Consider the following 27,962-nt stretch of genomic DNA (forward strand, 5'->3'; position numbering starts at 1 on the left):
TGTGCGTGTGTTCAAGCTGTGCACAACGCGTTTTGAATCTGCATAACCACACCCTCCATCCCCATTGTGACAGCACGTGAAGGTTCCGTGCGACAAAGCAAGCTCCATTTCCAGCTCCCTATTCCAAAAATCTATTTAATATATGGTCCCCAAATAGGGGACGTATCAGATAAGAACAGACACTACGCTTGATCTTGAGCCATTTGGCCGAGAAGCGATGATCAGAAATGGTTCGCCATTTGGGCCGCACCAAGGCCTACAACCGAAACCCACTGTGGAGACATAGCAAAAGATTGCCGCAGGGAAGACATTTTCCAGAAACTCTGGAAGCTCTGTAGATGACAGTTCTGCGGTGTGCGTGTGTTCAAGCTGTGCACAACGCGTTTTGAATCTGCATAACCACACCCTCCATCCCCATTGTGACAGCACGTGAAGGTTCCGTGCGACAAAGCAAGCTCCATTTCCAGCATCCTATTCCAAAAATCCATTTAATATATGGTCCCCAAATAGGGGACGTATCAGATAAGAACAGACTCTACGCTTGATCTTGAGCCATTTGGCCGAGAAGCGATGATCAGAAATGGTTTGCCACTTGGGCCGCACCAAGGCCTACAACCGAAACCCACTGTGGAGACTTAGCAAAAGATTGCCGCAGGGAAGACATTTTCCAGAAACTCTGGAAGCTCTGTAGATGACAGTTCTGCGGTGTGCGTGTGTTCAAGCTGTGCACAACGCGTTTCGAATCTGCATAACCACACCCTCCATCCCCATTGTGACAGCACGTGAAGGTTCCGTGTGACAAAGCAAGCTCCATTTCCAGCTCCCTATTCCAAAAATCCATTTAATATATGGTCCCCAAATAGGGGACGTATCAGATAAGAACAGACACTACGCTTGATCTTGAGCCATTTGGCCGAGAAGCGATGATCAGAAATGGTTTGCCACTTGGGCCGCACCAAGGCCTACAACCGAAACCCACTGTGGAGACATAGCAAAAGATTGCCGCAGGGAAGACATTTTCCAGAAACTCTGGAAGCTCTGTAGATGACAGTTCTGCGGTGTGCGTGTGTTCAAGCTGTGCACAACGCGTTTTGAATCTGCATAACCACACCCTCCATCCCCATTGTGACAGCACGTGAAGGTTCCGTGCGACGAAGCAAGCTCCATTTCCAGCTCCCTATTCCAAAAATCCATTTAATATATGGTCCCCAAATAGGGGACGTATCAGATAAGAACAGACACTACGCTTGATCTTGAGCCATTTGGCCGAGAAGCGATGATCAGAAATGGTTTGCCACTTGGGCCACACCAAGGCCTACAACCGAAACCCACTGTGGAGACATAGCAAAAGATTGCCGCAGGGAAGACATTTTCCAGAAACTCTGGAAGCTCTGTAGATGACAGTTCTGCGGTGTGCGTGTGTTCAAGCTGTGCACAACGCGTTTTGAATCTGCATAACCACACCCTCCATCCCCATTGTGACAGCACGTGAAGGTTCCGTGCGACAAAGCAAGCTCCATTTCCAGCTCCCTATTCCAAAAATCTATTTAATATATGGTCCCCAAATAGGGGACGTATCAGATAAGAACAGACACTACACTTGATCTTGAGCCATTTGGCCGAGAAGCGATGATCAGAAATGGTTTGCCACTTGGGCCGCACCAAGGCCTACAACCGAAACCCACTGTGGAGACATAGCAAAAGATTGCCGCAGGGAAGACATTTTCCAAAAACTCTGGAAGCTCTGTAGATGACAGTTTTGCGGTGTGCGTGTGTTCAAGCAGTGCACAACGCGTTTTGAATCTGCATAACCACACCCTCCATCCCCATTGTGACAGCACGTGAAGGTTCCGTGTGACAAAGCAAGCTCCATTTCCAGCTCCCTATTCCAAAAATCTATTTAATATATGGTCCCCAAATAGGGGACGTATCAGATAAGAACAGACACTACGCTTGATCTTGAGCCATTTGGCCGAGAAGCGATGATCAGAAATGGTTTGCCACTTGGGCCGCACCAAGGCCTACAACCGAAACCCACTGTGGAGACATAGCAAAAGATTGCCGCAGGGAAGACATTTTCCAAAAACTCGGGAAGCTCTGTAGATGACAGTTCTGCGGTGTGCGTGTGTTCAAGCTGTGCACAACACGTTTTGAATCTGCATAACCACACCCTCCATCCCCATTGTGACAGCACGTGAAGGTTCCGTGTGACAAAGCAAGCTCCATTTCCAGCTCCCTATTCCAAAAATCCATTTAATATATGGTCCCCAAATAGGGGACGTATCAGATAAGAACAGACACTACGCTTGATCTTGAGCCATTTGGCCGAGAAGCGATGATCAGAAATGGTTTGCCACTTGGGCCGCACCAAGGCCTAAAACCGAAACCCACTGTGGAGACATAGCAAAAGATTGCCGCAGGGAAGACATTTTCCAGAAACTCTGGAAGCTCTGTCGATGACAGTTCTGCGGTGTGCGTGTGTTCAAGCTGTGCACAACGCGTTTTGAATCTGCATAACCACACCCTCCATCCCCATTGTGACAGCACGTGAAGGTTCCGTGCGACAAAGCAAGCTCCATTTCCAGCTCCCTATTCCAAAAATCTATTTAATATATGGTCCCCAAATAGGGGACGTATCAGATAAGAACAGACACTACGTTTGATCTTGAGCCATTTGGCCGAGAAGCGATGATCAGAAATGGTTTGCCACTTGGGCCGCACCAAGGCCTACAACCGAAACCCACTGTGGAGACATAGCAAAAGATTGCCGCAGGGAAGACATTTTCCAGAAACTCTGGAAGCTCTGTCGATGACAGTTCTGCAGTGTGCGTGTGTTCAAGCTGTGCACAACGCGTTTTGAATCTGCATAACCACACCCTCCATCCCCATTGTGACAGCACGTGAAGGTTCCGTGTGACAAAGCAAGCTCCATTTCCAGCTCCCTATTCCAAAAATCCATTTAATATATGGTCCCCAAATAGGGGACGTATCAGATAAGAACAGACACTACGCTTGATCTTGAGCCATTTGGCCGAGAAGCGATGATCAGAAATGGTTTGCCACTTGGGCCGCACCAAGGCCTACAACCGAAACCCACTGTGGAGACATAGCAAAAGATTGCCGCAGGGAAGACATTTTCCAGAAACTCTGGAAGTTCTGTAGATGATAGTTCTGCGGTGTGCGTGTGTTCAAGCTGTGCACAACGCGTTTTGAATCTGCATAACCACACCCTCCATCCCCATTGTGACAGCACGTGAAGGTTCCGTGTGACAAAGCAAGCTCCATTTCCAGCTCCCTATTCCAAAAATCCATTTAATATATGGTCCCCAAATAGGGGACGTATCAGATAAGAACAGACACTACGCTTGATCTTGAGCCATTTGGCCGAGAAGCGATGATCAGAAATGGTTTGCCACTTGGGCCGCACCAAGGCCTACAACCGAAACCCACTGTGGAGACATAGCAAAAGATTGCCGCAGGGAAGACATTTTCCAGAAACTCTGGAAGTTCTGTAGATGATAGTTCTGCGGTGTGCGTGTGTTCAAGCTGTGCACAACGCGTTTTGAATCTGCATAACCACACCCTCCATCCCCATTGTGACAGCACGTGAAGGTTCCGTGCGACAAAGCAAGCTCCATTTCCAGCTCCCTATTCCAAAAATCTATTTAATATATGGTCCCCAAATAGGGGACATATCAGATAAGAGCAGACACTACGCTTGATCTTGAGCCATTTGGCCAAGAAGCGATGATCAGAAATGGTTTGCCACTTGGGCCGCACCAAGGCCTACAACCAAAACCCACTGTGGAGACATAGCAAAAGATTGCCGCAGGGAAGACATTTTCCAGAAACTCTGGAAGCTCTGTCGATGACAGTTCTGCGGTGTGCGTGTGTTCAAGCTGTGCACAACGCGTTTTGAATCTGCATAACCACACCCTCCATCCCCATTGTGACAGCATGTGAAGGTTCCGTCCGACGAAGCAAGCTCCATTTCCAGCTCCGTTTTCCAAAAATCCATTTAATATATGGTCCCCAAATAGGGGACGTATCAGATAAGAACAGACACTACGCTTGATCTTGAGCCATTTGGCCGAGAAGCGATGATCAGAAATGGTTTGCCACTTGGGCCGCACCAAGGCCTAAAACCGAAACCCACTGTGGAGACATAGCAAAAGATTGCCGCAGGGAAGACATTTTCCAGAAACTCTGGAAGCTCTGTCGATGACAGTTCTGCGGTGTGCGTGTGTTCAAGCTGTGCACAACGCGTTTTGAATCTGCATAACCACACCCTCCATCCCCATTGTGACAGCACGTGAAGGTTCCGTGCGACAAAGCAAGCTCCATTTCCAGCTCCCTATTCCAAAAATCTATTTAATATATGGTCCCCAAATAGGGGACGTATCAGATAAGAACAGACACTACGCTTGATCTTGAGCCATTTGGCCGAGAAGCGATGATCAGAAATGGTTTGCCACTTGGGCCGCACCAAGGCCTACAACCGAAACCCACTGTGGAGACATAGCAAAAGATTGCCGCAGGGAAGACATTTTCCAAAAACTCTGGAAGCTCTGTAGATGACAGTTCTGCGGTGTGCGTGTGTTCAAGCTGTGCACAACGCGTTTTGAATCTGCATAACCACACCCTCCATCCCCATTGTGACAGCACGTGAAGGTTCCGTGTGACAAAGCAAGCTCCATTTCCAGCTCCCTATTCCAAAAATCCATTTAATATATGGTCCCCAAATAGGGGACGTATCAGATAAGAACAGACACTACGCTTGATCTTGAGCCATTTGGCCGAGAAGCGATGATCAGAAATGGTTTGCCACTTGGGCCGCACCAAGGCCTAAAACCGAAACCCACTGTGGAGACATAGCAAAAGATTGCCGCAGGGAAGACATTTTCCAGAAACTCTGGAAGCTCTGTCGATGACAGTTCTGCGGTGTGCGTGTGTTCAAGCTGTGCACAACGCGTTTTGAATCTGCATAACCACACCCTCCATCCCCATTGTGACAGCACGTGAAGGTTCCGTGCGACAAAGCAAGCTCCATTTCCAGCTCCCTATTCCAAAAATCTATTTAATATATGGTCCCCAAATAGGGGACGTATCAGATAAGAACAGACACTACGCTTGATCTTGAGCCATTTGGCCGAGAAGCGATGATCAGAAATGGTTTGCCACTTGGGCCGCACCAAGGCCTACAACCGAAACCCACTGTGGAGACATAGCAAAAGATTGCCGCAGGGAAGACATTTTCCAGAAACTCTGGAAGCTCTGTCGATGACAGTTCTGCAGTGTGCGTGTGTTCAAGCTGTGCACAACGCGTTTTGAATCTGCATAACCACACCCTCCATCCCCATTGTGACAGCACGTGAAGGTTCCGTGTGACAAAGCAAGCTCCATTTCCAGCTCCCTATTCCAAAAATCCATTTAATATATGGTCCCCAAATAGGGGACGTATCAGATAAGAACAGACACTACGCTTGATCTTGAGCCATTTGGCCGAGAAGCGATGATCAGAAATGGTTTGCCACTTGGGCCGCACCAAGGCCTACAACCGAAACCCACTGTGGAGACTAGGGTTGAGCGAAACGGGTCGATCATTTTCAAAAGTCGCCGACTTTTGGCTAAGTCGGCGTCTCATGAAACCCGATCCGACCCCTGTGCTTGTCGGCCATGCGGTACGCGACTTTCGCGCCAAAGTCGCGTTTCAATGACGCGAAAAGCGCCATTTCTCAGCCAATGAAGGTGAACGCAGAGTGTGGGCAGCGTGATGACATAGATCCTGGTCCCCACCATCTTAGAGAAGGGCATTGCAGTGATTGGCTTGCTGTCTGCGGCGTCACAGGGGCTATAAAGGGGCGTTCCCGCCGACCGCCATCTTACTGCTGCTGATCTGAGCTTAGGGACAGGTTGCTGCCGCTTCATCAGAAGCAGGGAGAGCGTTAGGCAGGGTCCACTAACCACCAAACCGCTTGTGCTGCAGCGATTTCCACTGTCCAACACCACCTTCGGTGTGCAGGAACAGTGGAAGCTATTTTTTTTTTTTTTTCCCCTCAGCGCTGTAGCTCATTGGGCTGCCCTAGAAGGCTCCGTGATAGCTGTATTGCTGTGTGTACGCCACTGTGGAAACCAACTGCTTTTTTCAAAGCACATATCCTCTTGTTCCTTCCTTTCTGCACAGCTATCTTTTTTGTTTGTCCACACTTTTTATTTAATTTGTGCATCAGTCCACTCCTATTGCTGCCTGCCATACCTGGCTTACATTACTGCAGGGAGATAGTAATTGTAGGACAGTTTTTTTTTTTTTTTTGTTTTTTTTTTGTGGGAGATTAAGATTGGCATTTCTGCTACAGTGCCATCCCTGTGTGTGCCATCTCTCACTGAGTGGGCCATAGAAAGCCTATTTATTTTTTCCGTGATTTGTGTTCTAAAATCTACCTCAACACAGAAACACTACATCAATCAGTGGGAGAAAAATATTGGCCTCAGTCAGGGCTTGTGTGCCACTGCTGTGTGTGCGCTATCTCTCATTCAGTGGGCTATAGCAAGCCTATATTTTTTTTTTTTTTTTTTTTTTAATATTATTTGGTTTCAAAAGTCTCCCTGAAAAAAAAAAAAAACCTAAAAAAACAGTGGGAGAGTAATATTGCCCTTTCAGCTTGTGTGCCAGTCTTGACTCCTGGGTGTGCCACCTCTCTCCCTCTCATTCAGTGGGCCATAGAAAGCCTATTTATTTTTTTTTTTAAATATTATTGGGTTTCTAAAGTCTCCCTGAAAAAAACAAAAAATACATAAAAAAACAGTGGGAGAGTAATATTGCCCTTTCAGCTTGTGTGCCAGTCTTGACTCCTGGGTGTGCCACCTCTCTCCCTTTCATTCAGTGGGCCATAGAAAGCCTATTTTTTTTTTTTTTAATATTATTTGGTTTCTAATTCTCCCTGAAAAAAAAAAAAAAACCTAAAAAAACAGTGGGAGAGTAATATTGCCCTTTCAGCTTGTGTGCCAGTCTTGACTCCTGGGTGTGCCACCTCTCTCCCTCTCATTCAGTGGGCCATAGAAAGCCTATTTATTTTTTTTTTTAAATATTATTGGGTTTCTAAAGTCTCCCTGAAAAAACAAAAAATACATAAAAAAACAGTGGGAGAGTAATATTGCCCTTTCAGCTTGTGTGCCAGTCTTGACTCCTGGGTGTGCCACCTCTCTCCCTTTCATTCAGTGGGCCATAGAAAGCCTATTTTTTTTTTTTTTTTAATATTATTTGGTTTCTAATTCTCCCTGAAAAAAAAAAAAAAACCTAAAAAAACAGTGGGAGAGTAATATTGCCCTTTCAGCTTGTGTGCCAGTCTTGACTCCTGGGTGTGTCACCTCTCTCCCTCTCATTCAGTGGGCCATAGAAAGCCTATTTATTTTTTTTTTTAAATATTATTGGGTTTCTAAAGTCTCCCTGAAAAAACAAAAAATACATAAAAAAACAGTGGGAGAGTAATATTGCCCTTTCAGCTTGTGTGCCAGTCTTGACTCCTGGGTGTGCCACCTCTCTCCCTCTCATTCAGTGGGCCATAGAAAGCCTTTTTTTTTTTTGGTTTTTTTAATATTATTTGGTTTCTAAAGTCTCCCTGAAAAAAACAAAAAAAACATAAAAAACAGTGGGAGAGTAATATTGCCCTTTCAGCTTGTGCGCCAGTCTTGACTCCTGGTTGTGCCACCTCTCTCTCTCTAATTGTGGGCCATAGAAAGCCTTTTTTTTTTTTTTTTTTAATATTATTTGGTTTCTAAAGTCTCCCTGAGAAAAAAAAATAAATAAATTAGGTGGGAGATTAATATTGACATTAGTGCTTGAGTGACAGTCCTGCGTGTGTGTCATCTCTGTGATTTTGTGCCACAGAAAACAGAGTGTGTAACATTGTGCCTGATTTTCCTTGTGGTCTCACCAACCTGTTAAGGGATATTGAAATCATACTGAAGTTATAGCTCACCGTGTAAGTTGTTTGATAGCAACAAATAAAGTTACTTTGGTTAAGATTTTAAAACAATGAGGAAGTCTGGTGCAAGAGGTCGTCGTGGGCGTTCATTGTCAGCTGGTAATGATGGTAGTGGTAGTGGAGCATCAGGTGGTCGTGGGGATAAAAATATTCCACCTAAGTCTGGAGCTGTGGAGCCAGTTTCGTCGTCAGGCTACACAAGGCCTCGAACGCTCTCTTTTCTGGGAGTAGGAAAACCGCTTTTAAAGGCGGAGCAGCAACAGCAAGTTTTGGCTTACATTGCAGACTCAGCCTCTAGCTCTTTTGCCTCCTCTTCCGAAACTGGTAAATGTAAAAGCAGCGCGTCGCTTGTGGATGTTCACGGTCAGGGACAAGTCGCTTCCTTGTCCTCCTCAGCAAAAACTACAACAAGAGAGAAGGATGCAGCAGGCGACACAACGGGTCACTCCATGGAGCTCTTTACACATACCGTCCCTGGCTTAGAAAGTGAAACATTTAACAGGCCATGCCCATTACAAGTATATTCTGACATGGAGTGCACTGATGCACAGCCACAGCCAGAGTACTATGCTGCTCCTTTGACTCAGACCACCACATTGCCCTCTCAGGGTACAGATCCACAATCAGACCCTGATGAGACTATGTTGCCCCGCCACGAACGCTATACCACCGACCGACACAGTGACACAGACGAAGTTGCACACGAGCTCGAAGAGGAGGTAATAGATGACCCAGTTATTGACCCCGATTGGCAGCCATTGGGGGAACAGGGTGCAGGCGGCAGTAGTTCAGAAGCGGAGGTGGAGGAGGGGCCGCAGCAGGCATCAACATCGCAACAGGTTCCATCTGCCGGGCCCGTATCTGGACCAAAACGCGTGTCAAAGCCAAAACCTGTTGGAGCACAGCGTTGCCATCCGGTTAAAGCTCAGTCTGCAATCCCTGAAAAGGGATCAGAGTCTAGGAAGAGTGCAGTCTGGCATTTTTTTAAACAACATCCAACTGATCAGCGCAAAGTCATCTGTCAAAAATGTTCAACTAGCTTAAGCAGAGGTCAGAATCTGAAAAGTCTAAATACTAGTTGCATGCATAGACACTTAACCACCATGCATTCTCAAGCCTGGACTAACTACCAAACGTCCCTCAAGGTTGTAGCACCCTCGGCCAATGAAGCTAGTCAGCAACGCAACATCCCTTCCGTCACTGTAAGGCCACCATTTTCCGCACCACCGGCAGTATCTGTGCAGGTTTCTTTGCCAGCCAAAAGCAGTCAGGGTCAGGGAATCACCAGTTTTGTAGGAGGAAATATTGCATGTAGGGCACCGGCGGAAACAATACCGTCTCCAACCGTCTCTCAGTCTGCCATGTCCACCGGCACACCCGAAAGTTCCACGATCTACAGCTCTCCAGTCCAGCTCACCCTACATGAGACTCTGGTTAGAAAAAGGAAGTACTTATCCTCGCATCCGCGTACACAGGGTTTTAACGCCCACATAGCTAGACTAATCTCGTTAGAGATGATGCCCTACCGGTTAGTTGAAAGCGAAGCTTTCAAAGCCCTGATGGAGTACGCTGAACCACGATACGAGCTACCCAGTCGACACTTTTTTTCCAGAAAAGCCATCCCAGCCCTGCACCAGCATGTTAAACAGCGCATCGTCCATGCACTCAGGCAATCTGTGAGTACAAAGGTGCACCTGACTACAGATGCATGGACCAGTAGGCATGGCCAGGGACGTTATGTGTCCATCACGGCACACTGGGTGAATGTGGTGGATGCAGGGTCCACAGGCGACATCAATTTAGGGACAGTTGTGCCTAGCCCACGGTCTAGGAAACAGTTGGCTGTAGGCGTTCGCACCCCCTCCTCCTCCTCCTCGTCCTCCTGCAGAAGCTACAGCTCTTCCACAGAACGCAGTCGGCCAACCACTCCATCGGCAGATGACACTGTTGCACACCAGTTGTCCCATTATGGGCCAGCTACTGCCAAGCGTCAGCAGGCTGTATTGGCTATGAAGTGTTTGGGCGACAACAGACACACCGCGGAAGTTCTGTCCGAGTTCTTGCAACAAGAAACGCAGTCGTGGCTGGGCACAGTAGATCTTGAGGCAGGCAAGGTAGTGAGTGATAACGGAAGGAATTTCATGGCTGCCATCTCCCTTTCCCAACTGAAACACATTCCTTGCCTGGCTCACACCTTAAACCTGGTGGTGCAGTGCTTATTGAAAACTTATCCTGGGTTCTCCGACCTGCTCCTCAAAGTGCGTGCACTTTGCTCACATATCCGATGTTCGCCTGTACACGCCAGCCGTATGCAGACCTATCAGCGGTCTTTGAACCTTCCCCAGCATCGCCTAATCATAGACGTTGCAACAAGGTGGAACTCAACACTGCACATGCTTCAGAGACTGTGCGAACAGAGGCGTGCTGTTATTTATTTGTGGGAGGATACACGGGCAGGCAGTAGGATGGCAGACATGGAGTTGTCAGGTGTGCAGTGGTCGAAGATACAAGACATGTGTCAAGTCCTTCAGTGTTTTGAGGAATGCACACGGCTGGTTAGTGCAGACAACGCCGTAATAAGCATGAGCATCCCCCTAATGCGTCTGCTGATGCAAAGTTTGACGCACATAAAGGAGCAGGCGTCTGCACCAGAGGAAGAGGGAAGCCTTGATGACAGTCAGCCATTGTCTGGTCAGGGCAGTGTACAGGACGAGGTAGCGGGCGAAGAGGAGGTGGAGGACGAGGAGGATGATGGGGATGAGTATATTTTTAATGCGGAAACTTTCACGGGGGCACAGGAAATTGGTTGCGTGTCACGGCCGGGTTCTGGTTTTTTGAGGGACACAAGTGACGTAGATTTGCCTGCAACTGCCCCTCAACCAATCACAACCGGAGATTTGACAAGTGGAACTTTGGCCCACATGGCGGATTATGCCTTACGTATCCTACAAAGGGACACACGCATTACGAAAATGATGAACGATGACGATTACTGGTTGGCCTGCCTCCTTGATCCACGCTATAAAGGCAAATTGCAAAATATTATGCCACATGAGAACTTGGAACTAATATTAGCAACCAAACAATCAACTCTTGTTGACCGTTTGCTTCAGGCATTCCCAGCACACAGCGCACGTGATCGTTCTCACACGAGCTCCAGGGGGCAGCAGACTAGGAGTGTTAGGGGTGCACACATCAGAAGTGGCGTTGGACAGAGGGGTTTTCTGACCAGGTTGTGGAGTGATTTTGCTATGACCGCAGACAGGACAGGTACTGCTGCATCAATTGAAAGTGACAGGAGACAACATTTGTCCAGTATGGTTACTAACTATTTTTCATCCCTTATCGATGTTCTCCCTCAACCGTCATTCCCATTTGATTACTGGGCCTCCAAATTAGACACCTGGCCAGAATTGGCAGAATATGCATTGCAGGAGCTTGCTTGCCCGGCAGCAAGTGTCCTATCAGAAAGAGTATTCAGTGCTGCAGGGTCAATATTAACCGAAAAAAGGACTCGTCTGGCTACCCAAAATGTTGACGATCTAACATTCATTAAAATGAACCACAACTGGATTTCAAAATCTTTTGCCCCACCTTGCCCGGCCGACACCTAGCTTTCCTATGAAAAGCTCTTGCCTGTGAATTACTTTTCTAATGTCTAATTTGCTGCTGCAGATTGTACAGCATACGACATGTTTACACCTCCCTAAATGGCCAAACTCCCCACACGGGGCCGTGGTATCGCGACTTGGCGCAAGCACCCGTGAGACTGCTGTTTGTCTGAAGAGGTGGGTGTGCTCGCTTTTGGTTGACGGCATTGCTACTGGGTCCCTCATAGTACAATGTAGTGTCTCTGGCGGTGGTGGTGCGCACCCAACGTCAGACACACCGTTGTAACATGAGTGGCCCTGGGGCGGTCCCGCCGGCCTCAAGAGAGTTCCCCCCTACCCCAGCTCAAACTGGGCTCTACTACGTGCAAAATTATGTCGCACAGCTCCACCAATCTTTAGTCTATTCGCTGACATCATTCAATGTCTGGCACTGACAATACAAATTTGTAGACATCTATGATGCAACTTAAAGTAGTCTGTGTCTGTGTCCTATATTGGCACCATTAAATAGTTACTGCCAAATTACTATGTCAGAAACACAGCAGATGAGCCCACCCCTGTACCTAAGTATGCCATCTTTTTTTTTGTTTTGGTTGTTTTGCGAGACATTAACATCTATTTATATTTTGGGAGTACTGGGACAGACACTCCTTGCACTACTCCTCCACTCAGCACCAAGCTGCCTGCCCGTGTATCCATGTAACCGCTGTAAAACTGCCATGAGCCTATTGTTTGTTATTTTAGGCCTTTGATAGCCTGTCTGCGGTCCCTACTCCTCCACTGACCACCAAGCTGCCTGCCCGTGTATCCATGTAACCGCTGTAAAACTGCCATGAGCCTATTGTTTGTTATTTTAGGCCTTTGAAGCCTTTCTGCGCTCCCTCCTTCCACTAGTCCTCCACTGACCAGACCACTGCTGCCCGTGTACCCCTGGAACCAATTTTAAAGTGCCTACAGCCAGCCCATTTTATTGTGTTAGGCCTTCGAAGCCTGTCTGCGGTCCCTCCTTCCACTAGGCCTCCACTGACCAGACCACTGCTGCCCGTGTACCCCTGGAACCAATTTTAAAGTGCCTACAGCCAGCCCATTTTATTGTGTTAGGCCTTCGAAGCCTGTCTGCGGTCCATACTTCCACTAGTCCTCCACTGACCAGACCACTGCTGCCCGTGTACCCCTGGAACCAATTTTAAAGTGCCTACAGCCAGCCCATTTTATTGTGTTAGGCCTTCGAAGCCTGTCTGCGGTCCATACTTCCACTAGGCCTCCACTGACCAGACCACTGCTGCCCGTGTACCCCTGGAACCAATTTTAAAGTGCCTACAGCCAGCCCATTTTATTGTGTTAGGCCTTCGAAGCCTGTCTGCGGTCCATACTTCCACTAGGCCTCCACTGACCAGACCACTGCTGCCCGTGTACCCCTGGAACCAATTTTAAAGTGCCTACAGCCAGCCCATTTTATTGTGTTAGGCCTTCGAAGCCTGTCTGCGGTCCATACTTCCACTAGGCCTCCACTGACCAGACCACTGCTGCCCGTGTACCCCTGGAACCAATTTTAAAGTGCCTACAGCCAGCCCATTTTATTGTGTTAGGCCTTCGAAGCCTGTCTGCGGTCCATACTTTAAATACTCCTCCACTCACCACCAAGCTGCCTGCCCGTGTATCCATGTAACCGCTGTAAAACTGCCATGAGCCTATTGTTTGTTATGTTAGGCCTTTGATAGCCTGTCTGCGGTCCTTACTTTAAATACTCCTCCACTCACCACCTAGCTGCCTGTGTATCCATGTAACCGATGTAAAACTGCCATGACTGCCTACTGTTTGTTATTTTAGGCCTTTGATAGCCTGTCTGCGGCCCCTACTTGCAATACTCCTCCACTGACCACAATGCTGCCTGGAGTGCCTGCCTGTGTATCCATGTAACCGATGTAAAACTGCCATGACTGCCTACTGTTTGTTATTTTAGGCCTTTGATAGCCTGTCTGCGGCCCCTACTTGCAATACTCCTCCACTGAGCACAATGCTGCCTGGAGTGCCTGCCTGTGTATCCATGTAACCGATGTAAAACTGCCATGACTGCCTACTGTTTGTTATTTTAGGCCTTTGATAGCCTGTCTGCAGCCCCTACTTGCAATACTCCTCCACTGACCACACCAATGCTGCCCGTGTACCCCTGGAACCTATTTAAAAGTTCATAGAGCCTAGTTATATATTTTATTTACTATTAATAAGGCCATGATGGACTACGCTGTACCACGCTACAAGCTAACCAGTCGACACTTCTTTTGCGAGAAAAGCCATCCCAACCCTCCACCAGCATGTAGAAGACCGCATTGTCCATGCACTCTGGCAATCTGTGAGTACAAAGGTGCACCTGACAACAGACGCATGGACCTGTAGGCATGGCCACGGAAGATTACGTGTCCATTACGGCGCAATGGGTTAATGTGGTGGATGCATGGTCCACAGGGGACAGCCTACTAAGTCTGTCTGCAGTCCCTAATTCAAATTGTCCTCCACTGTCTAAATCGGAACTTCCACCTTCTGGCTTTCGGCCTATAGTATCAGAAATTAAACTGCATTTGGCCTTCAACTTTGGTTAGGGCCTACTAACGGCTTCTGCCCCTCCCTGGTGTTGCCCTCAACTAAATAAAGCTGAGCTTCAACCTTCCGGCTCTCATTATGTGGTTTTAAAAAAAAAAATGGTGGTTAGGGCCTACTAACGGCTTCTGCCCCTCCCTGGTGTTGCCCTCAACTAAATAAAGCTGAGCTTCAACCTTCCGGCTCTCATTAAGTGGTTTTAAAAAAAAAAAAAATGGTGGTTAGGGCCTACTAACGGCTTCTGCCCCTCCCTGGTGTTGTCCTCAACTAAATAAAGCTGAGCTTCAACCTTCCGGCTCTCATTAAGTGGTTTTAAAAAAAAAATGGTGGTTAGGGCCTACTAACGGCTTCTGCCCCTCCCTGGTGTTGTCCTCAACTAAATAAAGCTGAGCTTCAACCTTCCGGCTCTCATTATGTGGTTTTAAAAAAAAAAATGGTGGTTAGGGCCTACTAACGGCTTCTGCCCCTCCCTGGTGTTGTCCTCAACTAAATAAAGCTGAGCTTCAACCTTCCGGCTCTCATTATGTGGTTTTAAAAAAAAAAATGGTGGTTAGGGCCTACTAACGGCTTCTGCCCCTCCCTGGTGTTGTCCTCAACTAAATAAAGCTGAGCTTCAACCTTCCGGCTCTCATTATGTGGTTTTAAAAAAAAAAAAAATGGTGGTTAGGGCCTACTAACGGCTTCTGCCCCTCCCTGGTGTTGTCCTCAACTAAATAAAGCTGAGCTTCAACCTTCCGGCTCTCATTAAGTGGTTTTAAAAAAAAAATGGTGGTTAGGGCCTACTAACGGCTTCTGCCCCTCCCTGGTGTTGTCCTCAACTAAATAAAGCTGAGCTTCAACCTTCCGGCTCTCATTATGTGGTTTTAAAAAAAAAAATGGTGGTTAGGGCCTACTAACGGCTTCTGCCCCTCCCTGGTGTTGTCCTCAACTAAATAAAGCTGAGCTTCAACCTTCCGGCTCTCATTATGTGGTTTTAAAAAAAAAAATGGTGGTTAGGGCCTACTAACGGCTTCTGCCCCTCCCTGGTGTTGTCCTCAACTAAATAAAGCTGAGCTTCAACCTTCCGGCTCTCATTATGTGGTTTTAAAAAAAAAAAAAATGGTGGTTAGGGCCTACTAACGGCTTCTGCCCCTCCCTGGTGTTGTCCTCAACTAAATAAAGCTGAGCTTCAACCTTCCGGCTCTCATTAAGTGGTTTTAAAAAAAAAATGGTGGTTAGGGCCTACTAACGGCTTCTGCCCCTCCCTGGTGTTGTCCTCAACTAAATAAAGCTGAGCTTCAACCTTCCGGCTCTCATTATGTGGTTTTAAAAAAAAAAATGGTGGTTAGGGCCTACTAACGGCTTCTGCCCCTCCCTGGTGTTGTCCTCAACTAAATAAAGCTGAGCTTCAACCTTCCGGCTCTCATTATGTGGTTTTAAAAAAAAAAAAAATGGTGGTTAGGGCCTACTAACGGCTTCTGCCCCTCCCTGGTGTTGTCCTCAACTAAATAAAGCTGAGCTTCAACCTTCCGGCTCTCATTATGTGGTTTTAAAAAAAAAAATGGTGGTTAGGGCCTACTAACGGCTTCTGCCCCTCCCTGGTGTTGTCCTCAACTAAATAAAGCTGAGCTTCAACCTTCCGGCTCTCATTATGTGGTTTTAAAAAAAAAAAAAATGGTGGTTAGGGCCTACTAACGGCTTCTGCCCCTCCCTGGTGTTGTCCTCAACTAAATAAAGCTGAGCTTCAACCTTCCGGCTCTCATTAAGTGGTTTTAAAAAAAAAATGGTGGTTAGGGCCTACTAACGGCTTCTGCCCCTCCCTGGTGTTGTCCTCAACTAAATAAAGCTGAGCTTCAACCTTCCGGCTCTCATTATGTGGTTTTAAAAAAAAAAATGGTGGTTAGGGCCTACTAACGGCTTCTGCCCCTCCCTGGTGTTGTCCTCAACTAAATAAAGCTGAGCTTCAACCTTCCGGCTCTCATTATGTGGTTTTAAAAAAAAAAATGGTGGTTAGGGCCTACTAACGGCTTCTGCCCCTCCCTGGTGTTGTCCTCAACTAAATAAAGCTGAGCTTCAACCTTCCGGCTCTCATTATGTGGTTTTAAAAAAAAAAAAAATGGTGGTTAGGGCCTACTAACGGCTTCTGCCCCTCCCTGGTGTTGTCCTCAACTAAATAAAGCTGAGCTTCAACCTTCCGGCTCTCATTAAGTGGTTTTAAAAAAAAAATGGTGGTTAGGGCCTACTAACGGCTTCTGCCCCTCCCTGGTGTTGTCCTCAACTAAATAAAGCTGAGCTTCAACCTTCCGGCTCTCATTATGTGGTTTTAAAAAAAAAAATGGTGGTTAGGGCCTACTAACGGCTTCTGCCCCTCCCTGGTGTTGTCCTCAACTAAATAAAGCTGAGCTTCAACCTTCCGGCTCTCATTATGTGGTTTTAAAAAAAAAAAAAATGGTGGTTAGGGCCTACTAACGGCTTCTGCCCCTCCCTGGTGTTGCCCTCAACTAAATAAAGCTGAGCTTCAACCTTCTGCTCCAAATTACCATTTTAAAAAATGCAATAGGCTTTTCCGGCCTACTAAAGGTGTCTGCCCCTCCCTGGTGTTGTCCTCAACTGAACAAAGCTGAGCTTCCACATTCTGGCTTTCGCCCTATACTATCAGATATTAAACTGCATTTGGCCTACTAGTGTGGTTAGGCCCTTGAAACAGTGTCTGCTGCTCTTGGGTTTGCTACTCCACTGAACAAAGCAATGCCGCCTGTTTAGTCCTGTTACCAATTTTGAACTGCATGTAGCCTACTTTATTCTTTGGCCCTATATCTGTTTCCTCCTCATCCTGCCCATTGCCCAGCCACTGCTAAATGAGTCTGCTGGTACATTGACCTAGACCACTACATTCCCCTTGTACTCTACACAGCCAGAATCTGTCCCTGCTGAAAGTAAGGTTCCCCTTCCCGCATGTTATACCACCTTACACAGGGACAAAGAGGAAGGTGCAGATGAAAGTGCAGGTTCCTTCATCAGGTGGGGGGGCATACTCGTTGGCGACGTCACTGGCACAGGGCCCCTCAGAGTACGCAAAAGTGTCGCTGCTGGTGGGAGGCGCCCCCGCCATGCAAACACACCGCCGTACTTTGAGGGGCCCTGTGCCAGTGGCAATGCGAACGAGTGGGCCCCCCCTGCTTGCTCAGGATCACAGCACTTGCAACTTTTAAATACTTACCTTTCCCTGCAACACCGCCGTGACGTAGTCCGCATTTCCTGGGCCCACGAAAAACTTGAGCCAGCCCTACTCCCCCCACAACTTTCCCCCAATTCCCTATGCCCAACTATTATTATACAGTTAATTAAGATTGGCAAGCTTCAGAAACAAGAATGGATGTTTTTGGCATTAAAATGGGCACTGTAGGTGTTTTCCTGGCCTCCACTCACTGCCGACTATGCTTCCCCATTGACTTGCATTGGGTTTCGTGTTTCGGTCGATCCCCGACTTTTAGCGATAATCGGCCGACTGCACTCGACTCGACTCTGGACAAAATCGGGTTTCCCAAAACCCTACTCGATCTTAAAAAAATGAAAGTCGCTCAACCCTAGTGGAGACATAGCAAAAGATTGCCGCAGGGAAGACATTTTCCAGAAACTCTGGAGGTTCTGTAGATGATAGTTCTGCGGTGTGCGTGTGTTCAAGCTGTGCACAACGCGTTTTGAATCTGCATAACCACACCCTCCATCCCCATTGTGACAGCACGTGAAGGTTCCGTGCGACAAAGCATGCTCCATTTCCAGCTCCCTATTCCAAAAATCTATTTAATATATGGTCCCCAAATAGGGGACATATCAGATAAGAGCAGACACTACGCTTGATCTTGAGCCATTTGGCCAAGAAGCGATGATCAGAAATGGTTTGCCACTTGGGCCGCACCAAGGCCTACAACCGAAACCCACTGTGGAGACATAGCAAAAGATTGCCGCAGGGAAGACATTTTCCAGAAACTCTGGAAGCTCTGTCGATGACAGTTCTGCGGTGTGCGTGTGTTCAAGCTGTGCACAACGCGTTTTGAATCTGCATAACCACACCCTCCATCCCCATTGTGACAGCATGTGAAGGTTCCGTCCGACGAAGCAAGCTCCATTTCCAGCTCCGTTTTCCAAAAATCCATTTAATATATGGTCCCCAAATAGGGGACGTATCAGATAAGAACAGACACTACGCTTGATCTTGAGCCATTTGGCAGAGAAGCGATGATCAGAAATGGTTTGCCACTTAGGCCTCACCAAGGCCTACAACCGTAACCCACTGTGGAGACATAGCAAAAGATTGCCGCAGGGAAGACATTTTCCAGAAACCCTGGAAGCTCTGTAGATGACAGTTCTGCGGTGTGCGTGTGTTCAAGCTGTGCACAACGCATTTTGAATCTGCATAACCACACCCTCCATCCTCATTGTGACAGCACGTGAAGGTTCTGTGCGACAAAGCAAGCTCCATTTCCAGCTCCCTATTCCAAAAATCTATTTAATATATGGTCCCCAAATAGGGGACGTATCAGATAAGAACAGACACTACGCTTGATCTTGAGCCATTTGGCCGAGAAACGATGATCAGAAATGGTTTGCCACTTGGGCCGCACCAAGGCCTACAACCGAAACCCACTGTGGAGACATAGCAAAAGATTGCCGCAGGGAAGACATTTTCCAGAAACTCTGGAAGCTTTGTCGATGACAGTTCTGCGGTGTGCGTGTGTTCAAGCTGTGCACAACGCGTTTTGAATCTGCATAATCACACCCTCCATCCCCATTGTGACAGCACGTGAAGGTTCCGTGTGACAAAGCAAGCTCCATTTCCAGCTCCCTATTCCAAAAATCCATTTAATATATGGTCCCCAAATAGGGGACGTATCCGAGAAGAACAGACACTACGCTTGATCTTGAGCCATTTGGCCGAGAAGCGATGATCAGAAATGGTTTGCCACTTGGGCCGCCCCAAGGCCTACAACTGAAACCCACTGTGGAGACATAGCAAAAGATTGCCGCAGGGAAGACATTTTCCAGAAACTCTGGAAGCTCTGTAGATGACAGTTCTGCGGTGTGCGTGTGTTCAAGCTGTGCACAACGCGTTTTGAATCTGCATAACCACACCCTCCATCCCCATTGTGACAGCACGTGAAGGTTCCGTGCGACAAAGCAAGCTCCATTTCCAGCTCCCTATTCCAAAAATCCATTTAATATATGGTCCCCAAATAGGGGACGTATCAGATAAGAACAGACACTACGCTTGATCTTGAGCCATTTGGCCGAGAAGCGATGATCAGAAATGGTGTGCCACTTGGGCCGCACCAAGGCCTACAACCGAAACCCACTGTGGAGACATAGCAAAAGATTGCCGCAGGGAAGACATTTTCCAGAAACTCTGGAAGTTCTGTAGATGACAGTTCTGCGGTGTGCGTGTGTTCAAGCTGTGCACAACGCGTTTTGAATCTGCATAACCACACCCTCCATCCCCATTGTGACAGCAAGTGAAGGTTCCGTGCGACAAAGCAAGCTCCATTTCCAGTTCCCTATTCCAAAAATCTATTTAATATATGGTCCCCAAATAGGGTACGTATCAGATAAGAACAGACACTACGCTTGATCTTGAGCCATTTGGCCGAGAAGCGATGATCAGAAATGGTTTGCCACTTGGGCCGCACCAAGGCCTACAACCGAAACCCACTGTGGAGACATAGCAAAAGATTGCCGCAGGGAAGACATTTTCCAGAAACTCTGGAAGCTCTGTAGATGACAGTTCTGCGGTGTGCGTGTGTTCAAGCTGTGCACAACGCGTTTTGAATCTGCATAACCACACCCTCCATCCCCATTGTGACAGCACGTGAAGGTTCCGTGCCACAAAGCAAGCTCCATTTCCAGCTCCCTATTCCAAAAATCCATTTAATATATGGTCCCCAAATAGGGGACGTATCAGATAAGAACAGACTCTACGCTTGATCTTGAGCCATTTGGCCGAGAAGCGATGATCAGAAATGGTTTGCCACTTGGGCCGCACCAAGGCCTACAACCGAAACCCACTGTGGAGACATAGCAAAAGATTGCCGCAGGGAAGACATTTTCCAGAAACTTTGGAAGCTCTGTAGATGACAGTTCTGCGGTGTGCGTGTGTTCAAGCTGTATACAACGCGTTTCGAATCTGCATAACCACACCCTCCATCCCCATTGTGACAGCACGTGAAGGTTCCGTGCGACAAAGCAAGCTCCATTGCCAGCTCCCTATTCCAAAAATCCATTTAATATATGGTCCCCAAATAGGGGACGTATCAGATAAGAACAGACTCTACGCTTGATCTTGAGCCATTTGGCCGAGAAGCGATGATCAGAAATGGTTTGCCATTTGGGCCGCACCAAGGCCTACAACCGAAACCCACTGTGGAGACATAGCAAAAGATTGCCGCAGGGAAGACATTTTCCAGAAACTCTGGAAGCTCTGTAGATGACAGTTCTGCGGTGTGCGTGTGTTCAAGCTGTGCACAACGCGTTTTGAATCTGCATAACCACACCCTCCATCCCCATTGTGACAGCACGTGAAGGTTCCGTGCGACAAAGCAAGCTCCATTTCCAGCATCCTATTCCAAAAATCCATTTAATATATGGTCCCCAAATAGGGGACGTATCAGATAAGAACAGACTCTACGCTTGATCTTGAGCCATTTGGCCGAGAAGCGATGATCAGAAATGGTTTGCCACTTGGGCCGCACCAAGGCCTACAACCGAAACCCACTGTGGAGACTTAGCAAAAGATTGCCGCAGGGAAGACATTTTCCAGAAACTCTGGAAGCTCTGTAGATGACAGTTCTGCGGTGTGCGTGTGTTCAAGCTGTGCACAACGCGTTTCGAATCTGCATAACCACACCCTCCATCCCCATTGTGACAGCACGTGAAGGTTCCGTGTGACAAAGCAAGCTCCATTTCCAGCTCCCTATTCCAAAAATCCATTTAATATATGGTCCCCAAATAGGGGACGTATCAGATAAGAACAGACACTACGCTTGATCTTGAGCCATTTGGCCGAGAAGCGATGATCAGAAATGGTTTGCCACTTGGGCCGCACCAAGGCCTACAACCGAAACCCACTGTGGAGACATAGCAAAAGATTGCCGCAGGGAAGACATTTTCCAGAAACTCTGGAAGCTCTGTCGATGACAGTTCTGTGGTGTGCGTGTGTTCAAGCTGTGCACAACGCGTTTTGAATCTGCATAACCACACCCTCCATCCCCATTGTGACAGCACGTGAAGGTTCCGTGCGACGAAGCAAGCTCCATTTCCAGCTCCCTATTCCAAAAATCCATTTAATATATGGTCCCCAAATAGGGGACGTATCAGATAAGAGCAGACACTACGCTTGATCTTGAGCCATTTGGCCGAGAAGCGATGATCAGAAATGGTTTGCCACTTGGGCCACACCAAGGCCTACAACCGAAACCCACTGTGGAGACATAGCAAAAGATTGCCGCAGGGAAGACATTTTCCAGAAACTCTGGAAGCTCTGTAGATGACAGTTCTGCTGTGTGCGTGTGTTCAAGCTGTGCACAACGCGTTTTGAATCTGCATAACCACACCCTCCATCCCCATTGTGACAGCACGTGAAGGTTCCGTGCGACAAAGCAAGCTCCATTTCCAGCTCCCTATTCCAAAAATCTATTTAATATATGGTCCCCAAATAGGGGACGTATCAGATAAGAACAGACACTACACTTGATCTTGAGCCATTTGGCCGAGAAGCGATGATCAGAAATGGTTTGCCACTTGGGCCGCACCAAGGCCTACAACCGAAACCCACTGTGGAGACATAGCAAAAGATTGCCGCAGGGAAGACATTTTCCAAAACCTCTGGAAGCTCTGTAGATGACAGTTCTGCGGTGTGCGTGTGTTCAAGCTGTGCACAACGCGTTTTGAATCTGCATAACCACACCCTCCATCCCCATTGTGACAGCACGTGAAGGTTCCGTGTGACAAAGCAAGCTCCATTTCCAGCTCCCTATTCCAAAAATCCATTTAATATATGGTCCCCAAATAGGGGACGTATCAGATAAGAACAGACACTACGCTTAAACTTGAGCCATTTGGCCGAGAAGCGATGATCAGAAATGGGTTGCCACTTGGGCCGCACCAAGGCCTAAAACCGAAACCCACTGTGGAGACATAGCAAAAGATTGCTGCAGGGAAGACATTTTCCAGAAACTCTGGAAGCTCTGTCGATGACAGTTCTGCGGTGTGCGTGTGTTCAAGCTGTGCACAACGCGTTTTGAATCTGCATACCACACCCTCCATCCCCATTGTGACAGCACATGAAGGTTCCGTGCGACAAAGCAAGCTCCATTTCCAGCTCCCTATTCCAAAAATCTATTTAATATATGGTCCCCAAATAGGGGACGTATCAGATAAGAACAGACACTACGCTTGATCTTGAGCCATTTGGCCGAGAAGCGATGATCAGAAATGGTTTGCCACTTGGGCCGCACCAAGGCCTACAACCGAAACCCACTGTGGAGACATAGCAAAAGATTGCCGCAGGGAAGACATTTTCCAGAAACTCTGGAAGTTCTGTAGATGATAGTTCTGCGGTGTGCGTGTGTTCAAGCTGTGCACAACGCGTTTTGAATCTGCATAACCACACCCTCCATCCCCATTGTGACAGCACGTGAAGGTTCCGTGCGACAAAGCAAGCTCCATTTCCAACTCCCTATTCCAAAAATCTATTTAATATATGGTCCCCAAATAGGGGACGTATCAGATAAGAACAGACACTACGCTTGATCTTGAGCCATTTGGCCGAGAAGCGATGATCAGAAATGGTTTGCCACTTGGGCCGCACCAAGGCCTACAACCGAAACCCACTGTGGAGACATAGCAAAAGATTGCCGCAGGGAAGACATTTTCCAGAAACTCTGGAAGTTCTGTAGATGATAGTTCTGCGGTGTGCGTGTGTTCAAGCTGTGCACAACGCGTTTTGAATCTGCATAACCACACCCTCCATCCCCATTGTGACAGCACGTGAAGGTTCCGTGCGACAAAGCAAGCTCCATTTCCAGCTCCCTATTCCAAAAATCTATTTAATATATGGTCCCCAAATAGGGGACATATCAGATAAGAGCAGACACTACGCTTGATCTTGAGCCATTTGGCCAAGAAGCGATGATCAGAAATGGTTTGCCACTTGGGCCGCACCAAGGCCTACAACCGAAACCCACTGTGGAGACATAGCAAAAGATTGCCGCAGGGAAGACATTTTCCAGAAACTCTGGAAGCTCTGTCGATGACAGTTCTGCGGTGTGCGTGTGTTCAAGCTGTGCACAACGCGTTTTGAATCTGCAAAACCACACCCTCCATCCCCATTGTGACAGCACATGAAGGTTCCGTGCGACAAAGCAAGCTCCATTTCCAGCTCCCTATTCCAAAAATCTATTTAATATATGGTCCCCAAATAGGGGACGTATCAGATAAGAACAGACACTACGCTTGATCTTGAGCCATTTGGCCGAGAAGCGATGATCAGAAATGGTTTGCCACTTGGGCCGCACCAAGGCCTACAACCGAAACCCACTGTGGAGACATAGCAAAAGATTGCCGCAGGGAAGACATTTTCCAGAAACTCTGGAAGTTCTGTAGATGATAGTTCTGCGGTGTGCGTGTGTTCAAGCTGTGCACAACGCGTTTTGAATCTGCATAACCACACCCTCCATCCCCATTGTGACAGCACGTGAAGGTTCCGTGTGACAAAGCAAGCTCCATTTCCAGCTCCCTATTCCAAAAATCCATTTAATATATGGTCCCCAAATAGGGGACGTATCAGATAAGAACAGACACTACGCTTGATCTTGAGCCATTTGGCCGAGAAGCGATGATCAGAAATGGTTTGCCACTTGGGCCGCACCAAGGCCTACAACCGAAACCCACTGTGGAGACATAGCAAAAGATTGCCGCAGGGAAGACATTTTCCAGAAACTCTGGAAGCTCTGTAGATGACAGTTCTGCGGTGTGCGTGTGTTCAAGCTGTGCACAACGCGTTTTGAATCTGCATAACCACACCCTCCATCCCCATTGTGACAGCACGTGAAGGTTCCGTGCGACGAAGCAAGCTCCATTTCCAGCTCCCTATTCCAAAAATCCATTTAATATATGGTCCCCAAATAGGGGACGTATCAGATAAGAACAGACACTACGCTTGATCTTGAGCCATTTGGCCGAGAAGCGATGATCAGAAATGGTTTGCCACTTGGGCCACACCAAGGCCTACAACCGAAACCCACTGTGGAGACATAGCAAAAGATTGCCGCAGGGAAGACATTTTCCAGAAACTCTGGAAGCTCTGTCGATGACAGTTCTGCGGTGTGCGTGTGTTCAAGCTGTGCACAACGCGTTTTGAATCTGCAAAACCACACCCTCCATCCCCATTGTGACAGCACATGAAGGTTCCGTGCGACAAAGCAAGCTCCATTTCCAGCTCCCTATTCCAAAAATCTATTTAATATATGGTCCCCAAATAGGGGACGTATCAGATAAGAACAGACACTACGCTTGATCTTGAGCCATTTGGCCGAGAAGCGATGATCAGAAATGGTTTGCCACTTGGGCCGCACCAAGGCCTACAACTGAAACCCACTGTGGAGACATAGCAAAAGATTGCCGCAGGGAAGACATTTTCCAGAAACTCTGGAAGTTCTGTAGATGATAGTTCTGCGGTGTGCGTGTGTTCAAGCTGTGCACAACGCGTTTTGAATCTGCATAACCACACCCTCCATCCCCATTGTGACAGCACGTGAAGGTTCCGTGTGACAAAGCAAGCTCCATTTCCAGCTCCCTATTCCAAAAATCCATTTAATATATGGTCCCCAAATAGGGGACGTATCAGATAAGAACAGACACTACGCTTGATCTTGAGCCATTTGGCCGAGAAGCGATGATCAGAAATGGTTTGCCACTTGGGCCGCACCAAGGCCTACAACCGAAACCCACTGTGGAGACATAGCAAAAGATTGCCGCAGGGAAGACATTTTCCAGAAACTCTGGAAGCTCTGTAGATGACAGTTCTGCGGTGTGCGTGTGTTCAAGCTGTGCACAACGCGTTTTGAATCTGCATAACCACACCCTCCATCCCCATTGTGACAGCACGTGAAGGTTCCGTGCGACGAAGCAAGCTCCATTTCCAGCTCCCTATTCCAAAAATCCATTTAATATATGGTCCCCAAATAGGGGACGTATCAGATAAGAACAGACACTACGCTTGATCTTGAGCCATTTGGCCGAGAAGCGATGATCAGAAATGGTTTGCCACTTGGGCCACACCAAGGCCTACAACCGAAACCCACTGTGGAGACATAGCAAAAGATTGCCGCAGGGAAGACATTTTCCAGAAACTCTGGAAGCTCTGTAGATGACAGTTCTGCGGTGTGCGTGTGTTCAAGCTGTGCACAACGCGTTTTGAATCTGCATAACCACACCCTCCATCCCCATTGTGACAGCACGTGAAGGTTCCGTGCGACAAAGCAAGCTCCATTTCCAGCTCCCTATTCCAAAAATCTATTTAATATATGGTCCCCAAATAGGGGACGTATCAGATAAGAACAGACACTACACTTGATCTTGAGCCATTTGGCCGAGAAGCGATGATCAGAAATGGTTTGCCACTTGGGCCGCACCAAGGCCTACAACCGAAACCCACTGTGGAGACATAGCAAAAGATTGCCGCAGGGAAGACATTTTCCAAAAACTCTGGAAGCTCTGTAGATGACAGTTCTGCGGTGTGCGTGTGTTCAAGCAGTGCACAATGCGTTTTGAATCTGCATAACCACACCCTCCATCCCCATTGTGACAGCACGTGAAGGTTCCGTGTGACAAAGCAAGCTCCATTTCCAGCTCCCTATTCCAAAAATCTATTTAATATATGGTCCCCAAATAGGGGACGTATCAGATAAGAACAGACACTACGCTTGATCTTGAGCCATTTGGCCGAGAAGCGATGATCAGAAATGGTTTGCCACTTGGGCCGCACCAAGGCCTACAACCGAAACCCACTGTGGAGACATAGCAAAAGATTGCCGCAGGGAAGACATTTTCCAGAAACTCTGGAAGCTCTGTCGATGACAGTTCTGCAGTGTGCGTGTGTTCAAGCTGTGCACAACGCGTTTTGAATCTGCATAACCACACCCTCCATCCCCATTGTGACAGCACGTGAAGGTTCCGTGTGACAAAGCAAGCTCCATTTCCAGCTCCCTATTCCAAAAATCCATTTAATATATGGTCCCCAAATAGGGGACGTATCAGATAAGAACAGACACTACGCTTGATCTTGAGCCATTTGGCCGAGAAGCGATGATCAGAAATGGTTTGCCACTTGGGCCGCACCAAGGCCTACAACCGAAACCCACTGTGGAGACATAGCAAAAGATTGCCGCAGGGAAGACATTTTCCAGAAACTCTGGAGGTTCTGTAGATGATAGTTCTGCGGTGTGCGTGTGTTCAAGCTGTGCACAACGCGTTTTGAATCTGCATAACCACACCCTCCATCCCCATTGTGACAGCACGTGAAGGTTCCGTGCGACAAAGCATGCTCCATTTCCAGCTCCCTATTCCAAAAATCTATTTAATATATGGTCCCCAAATAGGGGACATATCAGATAAGAGCAGACACTACGCTTGATCTTGAGCCATTTGGCCAAGAAGCGATGATCAGAAATGGTTTGCCACTTGGGCCGCACCAAGGCCTACAACCGAAACCCACTGTGGAGACATAGCAAAAGATTGCCGCAGGGAAGACATTTTCCAGAAACTCTGGAAGCTCTGTCGATGACAGTTCTGCGGTGTGCGTGTGTTCAAGCTGTGCACAACGCGTTTTGAATCTGCATAACCACACCCTCCATCCCCATTGTGACAGCATGTGTAGGTTCCGTCTGACGAAGCAAGCTCCATTTCCAGCTCCGTTTTCCAAAAATCCATTTAATATATGGTCCCCAAATAGGGGACGTATCAGATAAGAACAGACACTACGCTTGATCTTGAGCCATTTGGCCGAGAAGCGATGATCAGAAATGGTTTGCCACTTAGGCCTCACCAAGGCCTACAACCGTAACCCACTGTGGAGACATAGCAAAAGATTGCCGCAGGGAAGACATTTTCCAGAAACCCTGGAAGCTCTGTAGATGACAGTTCTGCGGTGTGCGTGTGTTCAAGCTGTGCACAACGCATTTTGAATCTGCATAACCACACCCTCCATCCTCATTGTGACAGCACGTGAAGGTTCTGTGCGACAAAGCAAGCTCCATTTCCAGCTCCCTATTCCAAAAATCTATTTAATATATGGTCCCCAAATAGGGGACGTATCAGATAAGAACAGACACTACGCTTGATCTTGAGCCATTTGGCCGAGAAACGATGATCAGAAATGGTTTGCCACTTGGGCCGCACCAAGGCCTACAACCGAAACCCACTGTGGAGACATAGCAAAAGATTGCCGCAGGGAAGACATTTTCCAGAAACTCTGGAAGCTTTGTCGATGACAGTTCTGCGGTGTGCGTGTGTTCAAGCTGTGCACAACGCGTTTTGAATCTGCATAATCACACCCTCCATCCCCATTGTGACAGCACGTGAAGGTTCCGTGTGACAAAGCAAGCTCCATTTCCAGCTCCCTATTCCAAAAATCCATTTAATATATGGTCCCCAAATAGGGGACGTATCCGAGAAGAACAGACACTACGCTTGATCTTGAGCCATTTGGCCGAGAAGCGATGATCAGAAATGGTTTGCC

The 27,962-nt window shown here is 47.7% G+C and overlaps 45 pseudogenes; all 45 read right to left on the reverse strand.

Annotated features, from left to right (window-relative positions):
• Positions 1-43: 43 nt before the first annotated feature.
• On the reverse strand, positions 44-219 carry LOC143759793 (U2 spliceosomal RNA; annotated as a pseudogene).
• Positions 220-396: 177 nt separating this feature from the next.
• LOC143761909 (U2 spliceosomal RNA) lies at positions 397-572 on the reverse strand (annotated as a pseudogene).
• A 177-nt stretch (positions 573-749) lies between these two features.
• On the reverse strand, positions 750-925 carry LOC143761184 (U2 spliceosomal RNA; annotated as a pseudogene).
• A 177-nt stretch (positions 926-1,102) lies between these two features.
• On the reverse strand, positions 1,103-1,278 carry LOC143818751 (U2 spliceosomal RNA; annotated as a pseudogene).
• A 177-nt stretch (positions 1,279-1,455) lies between these two features.
• LOC143761901 (U2 spliceosomal RNA) lies at positions 1,456-1,631 on the reverse strand (annotated as a pseudogene).
• Positions 1,632-1,808: 177 nt separating this feature from the next.
• LOC143760691 (U2 spliceosomal RNA) lies at positions 1,809-1,984 on the reverse strand (annotated as a pseudogene).
• A 177-nt stretch (positions 1,985-2,161) lies between these two features.
• On the reverse strand, positions 2,162-2,337 carry LOC143761185 (U2 spliceosomal RNA; annotated as a pseudogene).
• Positions 2,338-2,514: 177 nt separating this feature from the next.
• LOC143762049 (U2 spliceosomal RNA) lies at positions 2,515-2,690 on the reverse strand (annotated as a pseudogene).
• A 177-nt stretch (positions 2,691-2,867) lies between these two features.
• LOC143761186 (U2 spliceosomal RNA) lies at positions 2,868-3,043 on the reverse strand (annotated as a pseudogene).
• Positions 3,044-3,220: 177 nt separating this feature from the next.
• Positions 3,221-3,396, reverse strand: LOC143761187 (U2 spliceosomal RNA; annotated as a pseudogene).
• Positions 3,397-3,573: 177 nt separating this feature from the next.
• On the reverse strand, positions 3,574-3,749 carry LOC143762029 (U2 spliceosomal RNA; annotated as a pseudogene).
• A 175-nt stretch (positions 3,750-3,924) lies between these two features.
• Positions 3,925-4,102, reverse strand: LOC143759554 (U2 spliceosomal RNA; annotated as a pseudogene).
• A 177-nt stretch (positions 4,103-4,279) lies between these two features.
• Positions 4,280-4,455, reverse strand: LOC143759795 (U2 spliceosomal RNA; annotated as a pseudogene).
• Positions 4,456-4,632: 177 nt separating this feature from the next.
• LOC143761188 (U2 spliceosomal RNA) lies at positions 4,633-4,808 on the reverse strand (annotated as a pseudogene).
• A 177-nt stretch (positions 4,809-4,985) lies between these two features.
• On the reverse strand, positions 4,986-5,161 carry LOC143759796 (U2 spliceosomal RNA; annotated as a pseudogene).
• Positions 5,162-5,338: 177 nt separating this feature from the next.
• On the reverse strand, positions 5,339-5,514 carry LOC143761189 (U2 spliceosomal RNA; annotated as a pseudogene).
• A 12,371-nt stretch (positions 5,515-17,885) lies between these two features.
• On the reverse strand, positions 17,886-18,061 carry LOC143762791 (U2 spliceosomal RNA; annotated as a pseudogene).
• A 175-nt stretch (positions 18,062-18,236) lies between these two features.
• On the reverse strand, positions 18,237-18,414 carry LOC143760526 (U2 spliceosomal RNA; annotated as a pseudogene).
• Positions 18,415-18,591: 177 nt separating this feature from the next.
• On the reverse strand, positions 18,592-18,767 carry LOC143760221 (U2 spliceosomal RNA; annotated as a pseudogene).
• A 174-nt stretch (positions 18,768-18,941) lies between these two features.
• Positions 18,942-19,120, reverse strand: LOC143762698 (U2 spliceosomal RNA; annotated as a pseudogene).
• A 177-nt stretch (positions 19,121-19,297) lies between these two features.
• LOC143760070 (U2 spliceosomal RNA) lies at positions 19,298-19,473 on the reverse strand (annotated as a pseudogene).
• Positions 19,474-19,649: 176 nt separating this feature from the next.
• Positions 19,650-19,826, reverse strand: LOC143762285 (U2 spliceosomal RNA; annotated as a pseudogene).
• A 177-nt stretch (positions 19,827-20,003) lies between these two features.
• On the reverse strand, positions 20,004-20,179 carry LOC143761526 (U2 spliceosomal RNA; annotated as a pseudogene).
• A 177-nt stretch (positions 20,180-20,356) lies between these two features.
• Positions 20,357-20,532, reverse strand: LOC143762168 (U2 spliceosomal RNA; annotated as a pseudogene).
• A 177-nt stretch (positions 20,533-20,709) lies between these two features.
• On the reverse strand, positions 20,710-20,885 carry LOC143761910 (U2 spliceosomal RNA; annotated as a pseudogene).
• A 177-nt stretch (positions 20,886-21,062) lies between these two features.
• On the reverse strand, positions 21,063-21,238 carry LOC143761190 (U2 spliceosomal RNA; annotated as a pseudogene).
• A 177-nt stretch (positions 21,239-21,415) lies between these two features.
• Positions 21,416-21,591, reverse strand: LOC143761499 (U2 spliceosomal RNA; annotated as a pseudogene).
• A 177-nt stretch (positions 21,592-21,768) lies between these two features.
• Positions 21,769-21,944, reverse strand: LOC143761912 (U2 spliceosomal RNA; annotated as a pseudogene).
• Positions 21,945-22,121: 177 nt separating this feature from the next.
• On the reverse strand, positions 22,122-22,297 carry LOC143763124 (U2 spliceosomal RNA; annotated as a pseudogene).
• A 176-nt stretch (positions 22,298-22,473) lies between these two features.
• LOC143818791 (U2 spliceosomal RNA) lies at positions 22,474-22,649 on the reverse strand (annotated as a pseudogene).
• Positions 22,650-22,826: 177 nt separating this feature from the next.
• LOC143760362 (U2 spliceosomal RNA) lies at positions 22,827-23,002 on the reverse strand (annotated as a pseudogene).
• Positions 23,003-23,179: 177 nt separating this feature from the next.
• On the reverse strand, positions 23,180-23,355 carry LOC143762030 (U2 spliceosomal RNA; annotated as a pseudogene).
• Positions 23,356-23,532: 177 nt separating this feature from the next.
• Positions 23,533-23,708, reverse strand: LOC143762990 (U2 spliceosomal RNA; annotated as a pseudogene).
• A 177-nt stretch (positions 23,709-23,885) lies between these two features.
• On the reverse strand, positions 23,886-24,061 carry LOC143761192 (U2 spliceosomal RNA; annotated as a pseudogene).
• A 177-nt stretch (positions 24,062-24,238) lies between these two features.
• On the reverse strand, positions 24,239-24,414 carry LOC143818752 (U2 spliceosomal RNA; annotated as a pseudogene).
• Positions 24,415-24,591: 177 nt separating this feature from the next.
• LOC143763002 (U2 spliceosomal RNA) lies at positions 24,592-24,767 on the reverse strand (annotated as a pseudogene).
• Positions 24,768-24,944: 177 nt separating this feature from the next.
• LOC143761193 (U2 spliceosomal RNA) lies at positions 24,945-25,120 on the reverse strand (annotated as a pseudogene).
• Positions 25,121-25,297: 177 nt separating this feature from the next.
• Positions 25,298-25,473, reverse strand: LOC143818753 (U2 spliceosomal RNA; annotated as a pseudogene).
• A 177-nt stretch (positions 25,474-25,650) lies between these two features.
• Positions 25,651-25,826, reverse strand: LOC143761923 (U2 spliceosomal RNA; annotated as a pseudogene).
• A 177-nt stretch (positions 25,827-26,003) lies between these two features.
• On the reverse strand, positions 26,004-26,179 carry LOC143760692 (U2 spliceosomal RNA; annotated as a pseudogene).
• A 177-nt stretch (positions 26,180-26,356) lies between these two features.
• Positions 26,357-26,532, reverse strand: LOC143761195 (U2 spliceosomal RNA; annotated as a pseudogene).
• Positions 26,533-26,709: 177 nt separating this feature from the next.
• Positions 26,710-26,885, reverse strand: LOC143762792 (U2 spliceosomal RNA; annotated as a pseudogene).
• Positions 26,886-27,058: 173 nt separating this feature from the next.
• LOC143760147 (U2 spliceosomal RNA) lies at positions 27,059-27,238 on the reverse strand (annotated as a pseudogene).
• Positions 27,239-27,415: 177 nt separating this feature from the next.
• LOC143760223 (U2 spliceosomal RNA) lies at positions 27,416-27,591 on the reverse strand (annotated as a pseudogene).
• A 174-nt stretch (positions 27,592-27,765) lies between these two features.
• Positions 27,766-27,944, reverse strand: LOC143762699 (U2 spliceosomal RNA; annotated as a pseudogene).
• Between the last annotated feature and the right edge of the window lie 18 nt (positions 27,945-27,962).

Source organism: Ranitomeya variabilis, chromosome 3 (assembly GCF_051348905.1).
Source record: "Ranitomeya variabilis isolate aRanVar5 chromosome 3, aRanVar5.hap1, whole genome shotgun sequence".
NCBI lineage: Eukaryota > Metazoa > Chordata > Amphibia > Anura > Dendrobatidae > Ranitomeya > Ranitomeya variabilis.